A 14,576-nucleotide genomic window follows, 5' to 3' on the forward strand; every position below is an offset into this window, starting at 1 on the left:
AAAAAAAAAAAAAAAAAAAACAGAAAAACTGCTTTGTCTCCCTAATTGTATGCCTTCCAGAATAGAAAATGATTCATCCATAGCTCTCATCTTTACCATTGCAGGGTGCATATGGTGCATTTGCAATGAACTAGAGCAATGTCCGCACCGATTTGTGAAGTTGCTCAGGCTGTATGAGGTCTTCAATTGTGAAATACCTGAGTCAATGGTATGATTATTTAACTCTCTATTTGAATTCTAGAAGTATGTATTAAACACTCTCCAAGACTGGGAAAATAAACCACATATTTACCTATCCAAGACTTAAACAAATCATCATAGGGCAAAAGAAATCAGTATTTTAATAAAGGCAAGAATGTAAAACAATTTAATATACCACAAAAACACATTTGTTCTTTCGGTCATAACCTATTTGGAATGTATGGTAACTTACACAGGGCTTAAAGTGAAGTTTGTACTCTTTTTCAGAAAAAGTTTTGCTAAGTAAATGAGAAGCATAATCAAGGATTCAGATTTTTAACAGACAAATGTCAAAAGGTCAGTTTTCACAAAACAAATGATAACTGCCAGAGGCATACAAAGAGGGGGCACCATTTAAAGCCTTTGTTGTGGAAGTTATATGCCAGAACTTGGAAATATCTCTTTAGCCTCAGGCCAGGCTTGCAGCAACATCCGACAAGCCATTTGAGCTATGGTCATAAGAATGTGCACTCTGGAATTAGACACCCTGGGTGCTAATCATGAAAACATCCTTGCCCACCAGGCAAAGGCGGACAATTTCTTTAATTACTCCATCTGTAAAATGGGAATAATAGACCCTATCTTATACATTTATCTTGTATCTTATACATTTATCTTATATCTTATACATTTAAATGATGGTTAAAGAAAACAAGTAATCACTATATGTAACAAGTATTTGGTATTTAGTGTGTGTGTGTGTGTGTGTGTGTGTGTATAGAGAGAGAGAGAGTGAGAGAGAATTATTACTATATTCCAGCCATTCATTTAAAGTTCTGATAGAAAAAAATATATATATATTTCTACCTGCACACACGTTATGTACATTATTTAAATATACATAAATATATGTATACATGTATCTTTTTTCTATTAGGACCTTTAAATGGCTGGACTGCAGTAATAATTCAATATATTTTGTATATATTTAAATAATTCTGTCTTTGCATTAAAGAAAGATGTCATGATATTTTAATGTATTTGTCTACCTTTTACCTCCTCTCATATGCTGCCCAATATCATTTCGATAAGAGAAACTAAGAAGTGGTCTAGTAGACACAGCCTTGTGCTTCCTAACACAAATGAACTGATGAAAAGCAGCAGAAAATAGTAAGATTTAGTAGATACCAAAAATGTAAAAAATTGTGGTGTCATAGATACTTTAAAGGATATGCATAAGATTGAATTAACATAGCAAATACATCTGAGCATTTGTGGCATACAATATTTCTAGTGAAGACAGATATGCCAGAAATATGCTCAATTCTTCCTCATTCCCTCCCTCCCTCTCTTTCCTCCTTTCTTTTTTGGTGCAGAGTTAAAGCACATTATTAATCTTCATGTAACTTTGTTTATTTTTTTTTTAAATGCACCACCTTCTCACCTCTACTACCATTCAGGGACACAGCAACCAGTGCCTTCTAAGAGATGGATGTAGGTTTGCAAGGTTGGAGGTTGAAGCTGAAACTGGGCTAAATTGTTCTGCATAAGAACATAGAAAACGTCCCAAGACTGGTGGAGGAATGGACTGAGAAACTAGGTAGAAGGTGGAGGTGTCTAGAGTCTGAGAGGCAAGACAGTGAGAGGAGAGAGGGCTGGAAAAAAGATCCCTCCCTGTGCCTTATGGCCAGAAGGGACTCGGGACTCTGTAGGAAAAAAGTACTAGTTTGCTTTTGGTGATTTGATGTAAAATCTTCTCCCTCTGATGTAAAATCTGAATCTACATGACTCACTAATATTTTTGGAGTGAATCGCTAATTTTCTTTTAATATGAAAAGAGGTGCTGATTTGAAATAAGGCAAAAATAACCCCTTAAAACAAACACTTGAAACAATTTAAATAAATACATTTATTAAAAAAATAAAAATAAAATAAAAATAAAACAAACAAACAAACAAAAAGTGGATGCAGAAACAAATTAAACCAATCATTAGAGATCTACTGTGAAAGACTCGAGGGCCACACACTCGAGTTTTCCCTTTACAAAGAGTAAAACTTCTACAGTCCTTGACTTTTAAAGATGTACAAGAAAGAGTTAAACCAGTTCGCAGGAGCTGCTTCACACTCATGTGCAAACACATGCAGATAATCTGAAACCATGAAACTAGATTAAAATTATTCAGGATATGTAACTGTTCCAGTTTACGTTTTAAATAGTTCGAATTTCATTAGAAAATTTAAACCATTTTTGCTTGTAATGTGTGTGTGTGTGTGTGCATGTACCTACTTGTGTGAAAGACAGTAGAATATACTCATCCAGAGTATATTTTCAATTACCAATTTAAAATATAAATTGATTCTTCTTAATAGAAACAGGTGAAAATTGGTCACAAAAAAAATAATTATTCTGTCTTATAAAGCCTAATTTTATGACTATATGGAAAAGAATGATTTAAAAAGGCCTAGATACAGCAGAAAAAATAATCTTAGTTTAGGTATAAGGAACTGGTAGGAGTCCAAAGCTCTAGCATTTCGAAAAGAAGCTAATAAAAAGATCATTGTTACAATTTGACCTTATTTTATTAAAAAAGCTGCTATCTCTGATCCACTTGGACAGGGAGGTGGCATTTAATTTAAGAACAGAAAAGGGGAGATATCCTAAAATGATCAAAGAAATGCCAATGCTTTTGCCAGATGGGCTGTGTGTTCATTAATAATATTTAATAGCCTACATTTAAATACCTAGAACAGAGGTTTCATAAGGTCAATGTTTCACTGAAATTTTAATTGAATAATTGGCTTAAATTCTAAACTAGGTCCTAAAATGATGATCTTGTTTAAACGGAATAACTGAGGGCATTGGATGATTTTTAATTAGATTGTTAACTGATTTTTCTCTTTAATTTTTATGAATAATTGATTATAGTACATTCAATTGAATAGATGTTAATTCCTGCTATGACTTGGTTCCATACACTGAAGTTCATTTCCTTTCTACTCTATTTTCCTATTTACTTTCATCGCTGCTGATAGTTATACTACTACATTACTCAGTTGTGTTGGTTCTGATTAACAGCTGCTTCATCTAAACTAAATGTTTCTTCATGTGTCAGTTATACTTTATGATTTTCTTAAATCTCACATAGCTTTTAATAGATAATTTAACAAGTTTCACAAACACATGAAATGTTTTTGATTATTCTTGTTAGCAAAGAAAAATATAGTCTTCATGAATATTACGGAAACTGTGTAATGCAAATCATAATAGCTGATATCAATGAGTTAATTACATGTTCTCAGACTTTCTCTATGGGGTGCTCTTATCTTCAGTCAAACAGACACAAAATATGATGGTGTTTAAGGAAGCGAACATACCACAGTGGAAATTTATTTATCTTCTATCATTGGAAGATGAAAGGTTGTCCTTAAAGTTTTCACACATAGATGGGTTTTCCAGAAAAATGAATTTTGTGCTCTTAAATACTAACTTTAAAGTTTATAACTGGCTTTATGGATATTTAAATAAACTGTTTCATCCACTTGCTTGCCCTTTTAACCAAGGAATACTGAACATAATTTAAACTCTTCTTGATGGCTAAGGGTCAAAAAATGAATACAAATTATTTTAACCTTCTGCAATTAAATGACCTCAGAGGCTAGAAAGTCTTAGATTGTTTATGCTGTGATGAACTTGGCTATAAAGCTAAGGAACTTATGATCAATGGCTATACCATAGTTAAAGAACTGAAGATTCAGATTTTTCCCCCCTCGGGCTTTAGTTTTTAATTCAATTGTTACAGCAAGTTTTGATTGTGAAAGTCATTAACGCCCAAAGCACATTAGAGGAATGGGCATTTGCATGTAGGGAAACTGCTTAGACTTCCTAAATGTAGTAGAGGCTTGCAAAGCCCAGGTCAGAGCAACGATTGTAAGCAGTACTCAGAGAACGTTTGCATCCAATAGAGTATGCTTTACAGAAGCTCTTGAACCTCATGAGTTAAAGAAATAGGAAGAGATATAGCATGACTAGTAGAGGGGCTGTTAAATTCAAATTGTTGCAGAAAGCTTCTGGGTCTTTAAACAACTGCAGCCAGACGGCCTGGATTCTCTCTGTAATTAATATATAAGATCTGATCATCAAAAGTTAATAGGATTTGTGAAACCAAATCAGTATATTTCAGAGGTAGGGGTCCTATGGCAGATAGAGCCATAAAAATAAAGAAATATATACCAGATCACTGCTGGCCCTTCGACAGTCATTTAAGCAAAGACTTTCACTAATACCTTAATGACAGGAATTCAAATGAAACACTAGAGATATAATTTATGTCTTTCTGTTTCTTGTAATTCATCTCCTTATATAATAATCACATACAGTAATCCCATAGCTTACATTTCCTGGAAGAGTACAAATTTCATCGATTTCACTACGTTGTGGTATCTCAGGATAGAACATGTTCCCTGTTTGAGAATTTAAAAAATACTATCAGACATGTATGTGGGTGTGTATATGCATAGGCATATTTCATTGTATATATGACATGATGTGGGTGTGTGTTTGTACCATGTGTTAGTAAATGCTATCTCATTCATTCTGTAGTGTGGACTTTGGTTGATCTCACCTTATTAATTTCCTCTTTTTAATATATCTACTTAAAAGTGTCCCTTGAAGAATTTTTCAGGAAAACTATTTCTTAAAGTATTTCCTAAAGAATGAACTCCACCTAAGTAGTAAATTAAAAGTACCATTTGTGGTTGAATAATTACTTTATAATACATTGGTTAGTTTTCAGACAAATGCCTGTTTTATATGTGAAGAAATCTCTTTTCTTCTTCACTTTCTTTATTAAATGATTTTTCTTAGACTGTCATCTGCATTAGCTTCCAAGAATCTCTCTGCTTCATCAAATCACAATTTCTTTCTACATTCCACCTTAAAGGTAATCATTTCTCCTCTTTCTGGCAATCTGCATTTCTGTCTTTTTTAGTTACGTATTGGCTAAATGCCTGATATGATTTATTTCAACTATAAAATATTCTTCCTATTGCCATCTATACCAAAAGCAGATGTATCATGTAACCAGGCACACTGTTTTCTGGAAAAAAAATTATAAGAACTTATGTAAGAAATAAATCTAATTACAAATATAAATTAGCTATCTAGAAATAATTAAATCCAGGGTTCTGAACTTCTTTACTGTTTTATTATTGTTGTTTTGTCCAAGAAAATACTAAGCAAATCTGATAAAAAGATTCAAATTAAAAAATCTTGGGAGAAGAGAGTGATTTCTATAGAAGACAAAATCTGCTTTAACGATGCTTTAGGACATAAGAACTTCTTTTCATATTTCCACAAATTATTGGTAACACTTTATTGTTCCTAAAGTTTTAACTATTTATTTTTACTCTAATCTCCCTTTAGGACATAAAATTAGAGCTATTTTATAGATTAATGTGCATGCATCTGTTTCCTTGCTTTGCTTAATTTTCCCACTCGTGTTCTTATGTGAGCTGAATTTCTTAAAAATGTTTCAAACAATTTTTGCTTTTAATAACATAAGTAATTAGTACAATTGAGCAGACCAAATAATTAATAGAAAGTGCTTCATCCAATGGATCAAATATAGGTGATGTAGTGGTAGAGTTTCAGAGGCTCCAGGAAGATAGAAATAGAGCAGTTTAAAATTCCTCAAGAAATAACAACACCAATAACTAAATAATTTTTAGAATTCTCATTACTTTAATGATATTTAATAATATTTACTGTATTTATTTGACTAGCTCCTGAAAGAGTTGCGCAAGATATAACAATATATTCATATTCTCTGATCACTTGTAGTAATTATACTCAAAGACCAGAAATTGACCAAAGATAGTTGTGTAGGTTTGGTGCTGGAGTAATTACTTTTCGAAGTGCTAATTTATATTGTTTTGGTTTGTATTTTTCTTTCAATGCAAGTACCTATGATACTGAAATTAGTAGACTTGGTTAGAATTATATAACCTTAACAATATGATGGGAATTGTATAAATCTCCTAAGTCCAGAAATAGAAAGAGAGCTGAAGGCACCATGCCTGAAAATATTAACTGAGGACATGCGTGACCATGTTAGAGCTGGATTCATTTGTCAAAGGTGGGGATGAAATAAAAACAAGCAACTGTAAAATCTTAAAGAATATCTGACATAGAAAATTAGATTAAAGCTTGAACGAGCATTATTTTTGTGAAACTGATAGTTTTTGAATATATGAAGGCTTAAAAAATAAAACTGCCTGTGATTAAAACCGAGAGAATATTAAAAGTGTATGAATACTACCATTAGAGAATATAATTAAGAGGAAGATGTGAGGGATGGGATTATGACTTACAGCACACTTGGAATGGTCAAAGATTATATATAAATTAATGAAAGAATCAAAATTATCATTCTATTATAACAAAGTATTGAAGTTTATTTAAAATAATTTTGCAATATTTTTATTTTTCCTTTTTGGATGATCCTAGAACTGTAGATACAGAATCTTCTGAAGAAATAAAACCTTGATATAAGTGTGTAATAATTCGGAAGACAAAGTAGAAGAATGAAGATAAGAGGAGAGCGGTGGGTGGCCTGGTGCTGAAGGAGAACGTGAAGACCAGGACGGTCTGGGTGCTGGAAGCTGACCAAGACAGGACACGAGTACAGGACTAAGAGCTCCTTGGGAATGGAACACGCTTGTGGCTACAAACAAAAACAAAAATAAAACCAAAAAGCACTGCCAGCCTTACAATTCTTGATAAGTTTCTTCTGGGGAGAGGAGGAGGTGGCAAAATAGTTGAAGGTTCAGTCGACCATGATTCCGGCGCTGGGCGGCTGAAGCAGCAGGGCAAGGGCATGAATGGGAGACAGAGTCACAGTGATTGGGTGGGTAGAAGTATAACACCACTTTTTTTTTTTTTTACCAGACCTAGTGCGAGGCTTTTGCTGAGTCTGTTCCTTCATGTAATCTATGGGCATTCTTTGGGCAGATTCAGTTTATCTGAGAACAGAAAGATTCTGACCAAGAAAACTCATTATCCATACAGCCAGGCCTAATTAGTCATAATTGTCAAATTAGATATCAGTTTTTAAATATATTATTAAGAATTCAACAAAGTGGTTTTTTCCATTCTATGGCTCTATAAGGAATATATTGAAGACTCTGAGTGTCCAGGTTAAATCACTGAATGCTGGAATATCTTCTGGCTTGCTGTTTTCTGTTTTCTTTCAAAGGTCATCAATACTCATTGCTCTAAACTCATTGCTTAAACATTCACTCTGTAGATACTAACACAGCCACAGGTGTAAGACCATCACAATGCAAATGATGCCCCCAAAGAAAGATTTATCTTTCTCATCGTATTTCATAAATAAGCAGATTGTTCATATTATGATGAAAGTACAAATCTGTTACATATTAAGAATTTCAATGTTAAGGTATATTACTAATTGGAAAACTTTGAGGATATACTCAAATGCAAAATTAAGACTGTATCTTTTGCTTCGAGCTACAAAAACATTAGCAAAAATAATAAACAGTTTATAGCACAATTAAAGAGGACCTAAATATGGTTTATGATCAATTTTCAGCTTTCTGAGAACTGTTGTTTTTATCAGACATGTAAAAACCTGTAAAGTAAAAAATAAAATCTAACATATATTTGCCAGAAATGGGCATCAATGCTTCCTAATTATAATGGAAGCAGAGATGAACATTTTAGATATGTTCAAGGCACTGGGAATGAAATTAAACTCTCATTGCTCTCAGTTAAAATGCAAATCTATATCCAATAAACAAACACTCCATGTCCGGGGAGCCAATATTTAACTAACTTATTTTCTTGTAGTTTCAAGATACTGGACCATTATCTAATATAGATGGCAGAACAAATATTAGTCCTTCAATGTCGACCTCTTCAACTTCTCCAGACATAGCACACATTTGCAGAAAACTGTTATTCTCTCTATGCAAAATATTCTTCATTTAAGTCTTTTCGTGCTCTAATATAAACTGAGTTACTTTTCCTTTTCACAGGCAGTTATAGGGGTCATTATGGTTATTCTCCAAATCTATTCTACCTCTCTACCACTTAAGGTTTTACAAATTTGGGGGAATGAGCATGATTGGATCTTAGAGCTGATCATCAATACTTCATTTCTTTTTCCAGTGAATAATTCAGGAATCCAGTTAAGTTTATTGATGGACATGAGGGTTGCTTCAGGATAAGACATAAGTCAGACAAATGAAATCCCAAGATGTTTCCTAAGGGTTTCTGGGACAAATTTCTTCATTTTTAAGAGAAGGCCTCAGAGACGTATGCTCTTTTTCCTTTGGACATTATCATTTCAAAGCATGAGGCCATAGCTAAGCTGTTTTGGGAGGAAGCCCTAGGAAAAAGGCTGCATACAGCAGCATGGGGCAGATCGGACAGAATCACAGAATCAGAGCCGGGGCCATGGGATTAAGCCAACCCTCAAATCTCCCTAATGACCATTCTTCTAGTTTTGTGATCCTCTACTACACATTTTTGTTTTAAAAAGTTTGTAAGACTTCTGTTTGTTTGTTTCTGTATTAGTTTTTCTAATTTGTGGTTCATAGTATCCTAGGCAGATATAGAAGTTTTGATTGCATGCTTCAGCATTACCTATAAATAATTCATTATAAAATAATATTTCAATAATAACTTAAAATAGAGAAACATAATTTTATTATGTTTACTGGACCAGTAGGAGTTGAATTGTGTCCCCTCTAAATTCATTTGTTGAAGTCCTAACCTCCAGTGCCTCAGAATATGTCTGTACTTGGAGACAGGGCCCTTCAAGGGGTAATTAAGTTAAAATAAGGGCGTTAGTGTGGGCCATAATCTAATCTGACTGGTGTCTTTAAAAGTAGAGGAAATTAAGACATTCAGAAAGACACAGGGAGATGTGTGCATAAAGGATGACCACATGAAGAGGCAGCAAGAATACAGACATCTGCAAGCCAAGGAGAGATTTCAGAGGAATCTCTTGCCAACACCTTTATTTTTGATTTACCAAGCCTACACAATTGTGTTAACCAATTCTTTGAAATGAATTTCTCTCTCTTTCTAAATAAATTTTTCTATCATCTATCTGTCTGTCTCTCTGTCTATCTATGCATCCATCCATCTATCCACCCACTCATCCACCGATCCACCCATCTATCATATCTATCTATCTATCTATCTATCTATCTATCTATCTATCTATCTATCTAATCTATCACATCCATCCGTCCCTCCATCTCTCCATGCTTCTGTCTGTCCATCCATCCATCCATCCATCATCCATCCATCCATCCAGCATATCTGTCTATCCATCTATCCATCCATCCGTCTGTCCATCCCTCCATCAATCCATCCGTCCATCCTACCACTCATCCATCTATCCATCCACATATACTTACACATACATCCTGTGGATTATACAAACTAAATAACACTTATTCCTAGATATATCTGAGTAGTTATTGAAGATATGACCATATGACCAGTAACCACTGAAGCATAACATTTTTATGATTCACTTTGTTTTGTTTTCTATTCAGTCATTCACAGACAACATGTGAAAGACCTGCATTTATTCTCTTTAATCTTTCTCATGAGGTTGAAAAGAAATAGAGAAAGAATCCAATGTTATACTATGATGTGGCCAGCCTCCTGTTCCTCCTCCTCCTCAAAAAAAAAACTTTTAATGACATATTACTATAATTTAAACCTCATACGAAAATAATAAGAGCCACTGATTTTGATTCATATTCCTGTGGGAGTTAAAGTCAGTATGGAAACATTTTCCTAACTTTTTCTCACTAAAGATTCTGCCCTATGATAAATCTTAAGGGCTTAGAAAAATGGCCTTAATCTACCTGAATCTCTCTCTCTTTTCTTCCCTCTCTCCCTCCCTCCCTCCTTCCTTCTCTTTTGCTATTCTCTTTCCTTAAGATGCTGTTTTCTTCATGAGGTCATTTTGATGGGCGATATTTGCTGTGTCCAACAAATTGTGAAGACTAGATTCTATAAAAGGGTAAAAAGCAGGGAAGTACAGAGGTAGGGAAGCTGCTTCTTCAGGGACTTCTGAAACAGGTCACCAAAGCCTGGTCCCCTCTGCAGGGCTGCATTTCTCTGAAAATCATTTGCATGCATGTTCAAATTTGCTTTTTAAAGGATATATTTAAATTCATTCAATATTTCTTATTTGCAGAGAAAATCAAGAGTAATCTGCAGATAAATACTACTTTGTTTCTGTTGCGCTTCCCCACCCCAGTCCTTGGATAGCCAAAGAACTGGAGTTATTTAGAGCCAGCAAGAAGTGATGTTTTGTTATGCTTCTTTCTAGCCAGAGACAAGTTTCTAAAACAAGTTGTATTCTATAAACCACACTATTAGTAATTTCAAGAAATGTATCCAGTTGTTCATTAAACAGAATATTATTACATTGAAGTATAAAATAAATATAATAAAACAACATTGTTGATAACACTAACAATAACAATAATATCTCTTAATATTTTTTACCTGAACACACAAAGTTTTGTTTTTAATTATAATCTTAGTACCTCTACTAGGAAACTGTTACAAATGTATTGCACAATTAATAAAACTGAGCAGTAGTTGAGTGAAGGCACTAACATAACTTAGGTCCTAAATATATTAGGAATCTGGCTTACAGAATAATGGCCCATGAAATATCACGTCAATACAAAGCAAAGCAGATCAAGGATAAACAAAATTGTTATTGCTCAGGTTTAAAACTCAGAATAAATCTACTGTTTTGGAAATGAACATTAGATAATGTATGTATTTAGAAATTGCTTCTACTTTACAGAATTTTCCACATGTCGAATAAAACATAACATTAAAAGATAAATATCTTCATACATCCTAATAAAGATGTGTATCACTATTGCAGAGAAGCACCCACTTAATGGTAAAAGTACTGATTCAAGTACATGGACTGTTAATTTTCTGTTTATGTAAGCAAGATGGGCAGGGTGACAGCAGGAATGAGCTTGTAGGAGACCATTTAAAGGACCCATATAAAATGAATCTTAATAGAAAATAAAAATTTCATGCCCCACTTGCAGATAATATGACTTTGCTGATTTTATTTGTCTTTTCTCTGTAAGAAAAAAAAAACCTTATGATCATAAGCTCTATGTTTTCAATTCTTTCAACATTATTAAAGACATCTGAAAAAAATAATGTGTAGTATATTAGTGGTCCCCAACCTTTCTGGCACCAGAGACCGATGCTCCTATGAGAATCTAATGCCTGATGATGAGAGGTGGAGCTGAGGTGGTGACGCTAGTGCTGGGGAGCAGCTGCAAATAAAGATGAAGCTTTGCCTGCTCTCCTGCCGCTCACCTCCTGCTGTGCAGCTCGGTTCCTAACAGGCCACAGACTGGTACTGGTCAGAGGTCCAGGGGTTGGAGAATCCTGTAGTATATGCTACATAACTTTTCTAAACTGGTATCTTACTACTTTAAATGAGTTCACCAGCTTCCATTTTTGTATCTTCATTTTTTTCCTGATAGTAAGAGTAATAGAATGTTATTCAATACATTTAAAATAAATATTAAATTGAAGTTCCTTCATTTTCACACCTGCCAAAGGAAATTGCTCTAAAATCTATGTGTTACTGTATTTCTCCACTCATATACTAATAAACACTTTCTGAAAATGAGAGAGACTGCCCATATCCTTTTTCCACCAGCCTTTGCCACATATTGGTTTATATTAGATATTTTGCTATACCAGATCATTTAAAAACATATTGTACTTTACTACATTGCAGAAATATGTCCACAGTTTACATAACTAATTCTCTGCAGAATAACCAATTTTAGGTTTTCTTCATTTTTGGGCAAAATAAACAGTGTTCCATTGAACCTAATTAGACATCATCTTTTTCTCACTGGTAGACATGCTTTTAATTCCCAGGAGTGGAAATGCCAAATCAAGATAAATAAATATTTAAACCTTTACACTGCAAAATTTCCATCCAGAAGTAGTAAATGCTATAACTTGACCTCTAAACTAGGTGCTCTCTCTTCTCAGTTGATGTTCTGTTGCACTCCCTTTAAACATATATATTTTGGTTCCTATAAACAAGCTTCCTGATTACATTGTTATTAGTGCATCTAAGAATGAGTATTTTGCTATACCCTTGACAAGAGTATTATCATTCTATAAAATTTTGTTAATTTGGAAAAAAGCATTTTCTTAGTCTTTTAATTTTTATTGAACTCCTAGAATTTCTGGAGAGTGAATTTTTGTTTTTGGCCATTTATAATTTTTAATTAAGTGATTGTTTAGCTTGCCCCCTTTTTATATTAGGCTATTATTATTATCTTTTTTTTTTTTTTTTAGGCAAGGCAACCCTTGGTTGACCTCACAGATTGCAAGGACCTTGTCAGGTTACAATCCCTTATTTTTTTTATTTTTTATGCCTACAGCACCTGGTCCTCCTACGTGGTCTTCCATCCAAGTACTAACCATGCCCAACCCTACTTAGCTTCCAAGATCAGATGGAGTCGGGTTTGTTCAGGGTGTCATGGCCATAGACAGGCTATTATTTTGAAAACATTTTTTTCCCATGTAAATTTTCAATTTCATTGCTGATGTTATTTTCCCTTATTGTAATTTTGTTTACTATAATTCTGCCATTCTAATTTATTTGCTTCCACTATATATTTGGCCTCTCCCTCCCCTCCTAAATTCTTTGGTTGTGAATTAACCACTTTCATTACTGATTTAGAAATCATTGTCTCCTTTTTTGGTTGCAGTAGCAACAAAATAACAAAAAGGAATAAGCTTTTTTAAGTAAGTTTGTGGACTGCCCAGGGCATTAGGATGCAGTCCCTACGTAGCCAGTGAGGGGATAGGATGGACTCATTGCTCAGGGATAAACAGCTACTTAAATATTTATGTGTCCAATGAGTTTTGAGTAGATTTGACTTGATTTGTGTCATTTCTAGGCTCATTTCCTTGCCAGTTGCCTTCTGCTCAAGCACTTAGCAATATTTGAGTGGTGACTCTATCATTCTGCGTGTGGTTTAAGACTCCTGATGCATTGCAGTCGTGTGTTACTCTAGGATATCCTAGCCTGTCCTGATTGATACAGATAATTAGAATCATTACGCATTTAAAAAAAATCTATTTAGGAAAATAAATGGACAGTATACTTTTCATCTTCTATTCAATCCATTGGAAAGTTCAATGAAATAGTAGCATAAGGGACAAAGAAATAGTTGGTTTTCCTTCTTGATCTTGTTACCTCACTAGCATTCCCTGACCACCTACCAAAATTTCGTGAGGTTTAAATTATACAATTTTCTCACCTAATGTAACAATATTTTAATTTATTTAATGTTGTTTTTAGTCTTCTTTTCTCCTATTGCTTTATCCATATAATTCATATGTATATTACATAATTATTTATATATTATATACATATATAATATATATAAATTTATATAATTATATATATCCAAGTTTTCTATCCTCTAACTATTTTCCTTTTAATCTTCTTTCATTTTGTAAGAGTCCATGTACTTTTCTCTTTTATAATATTAGCTATCACCCCTATGTGGATATACCCACATATACATTTCTAGCCAAAATAGTCTTTCCTATTTTCTAAACCTTTACCTTAAATTTATTGTTCTATCAACCCTAAATGGATGCTCCGTCAACTACCTTGCTAGATAAGACAAAAAACAGCATGGATAGAATTAATCTATTATTACCAAGTTATTCTTCTGCTTCTTAAGTATCCATAGAGAATAGGATACATTCCACGCTACTAAGTGATTCATTAGCATTATACAGTTCCCTTTTACTTAATCTACTCATTCCTTTACCTGGCAATTCTGTTTGGAAGTTCTTCATACTGCTGAACTAAAATTTGTACTCCCAGCATCACCAACAAGTTCTAATTCCATCTCCTGACTCACAGAATGGGTAAATCACTTTATTACATAATCTTTAGGTGTTGGGAGAAGAACTTTGCTTTCCATACTCTGACACCACACACCTCTATGTATATATATGTGTGTGTGTGTGTGTGTATATATATACACACACACACACACACACACACACACACACCCCTATTTTGATTCTCATTCATTCCATATATGTTTACCCATTACACGGTTTGAGTCCTATAGTATAAAGCTAATATGCCTCAAGCGACAATGAAATGTTTTATGTTGGGGATGTGGCGGGGACACACAAAAAACACTATAATTCTATTAAGGAGAATTTAGAGGCGGTATAGAATTTGATTTTTTTTTTGTGTGTGTGTATGTATAAAGAAACTATAAATGGATCAGAACAATACAAAATAGCAAAG

The 14,576-nt window shown here is 33.7% G+C and overlaps 1 protein-coding gene and 1 pseudogene across 2 annotated transcripts in view; both read right to left on the bottom strand.

Annotated features, from left to right (window-relative positions):
• Positions 1–14,576, bottom strand: part of GALNTL6 (polypeptide N-acetylgalactosaminyltransferase like 6) — an 886,098-nt gene that overhangs the window by 732,666 nt on the left and 138,856 nt on the right. The gene's annotated exons all lie outside the window — the stretch shown is intronic.
• Positions 12,667–12,785, bottom strand: LOC120613598 (uncharacterized; annotated as a pseudogene).

The sequence above is a fragment of the Pteropus medius genome, unplaced genomic scaffold, assembly GCF_902729225.1.
Source record: "Pteropus medius unplaced genomic scaffold, Ma_sr-lr_union100, whole genome shotgun sequence".
NCBI lineage: Eukaryota > Metazoa > Chordata > Mammalia > Chiroptera > Pteropodidae > Pteropus > Pteropus medius.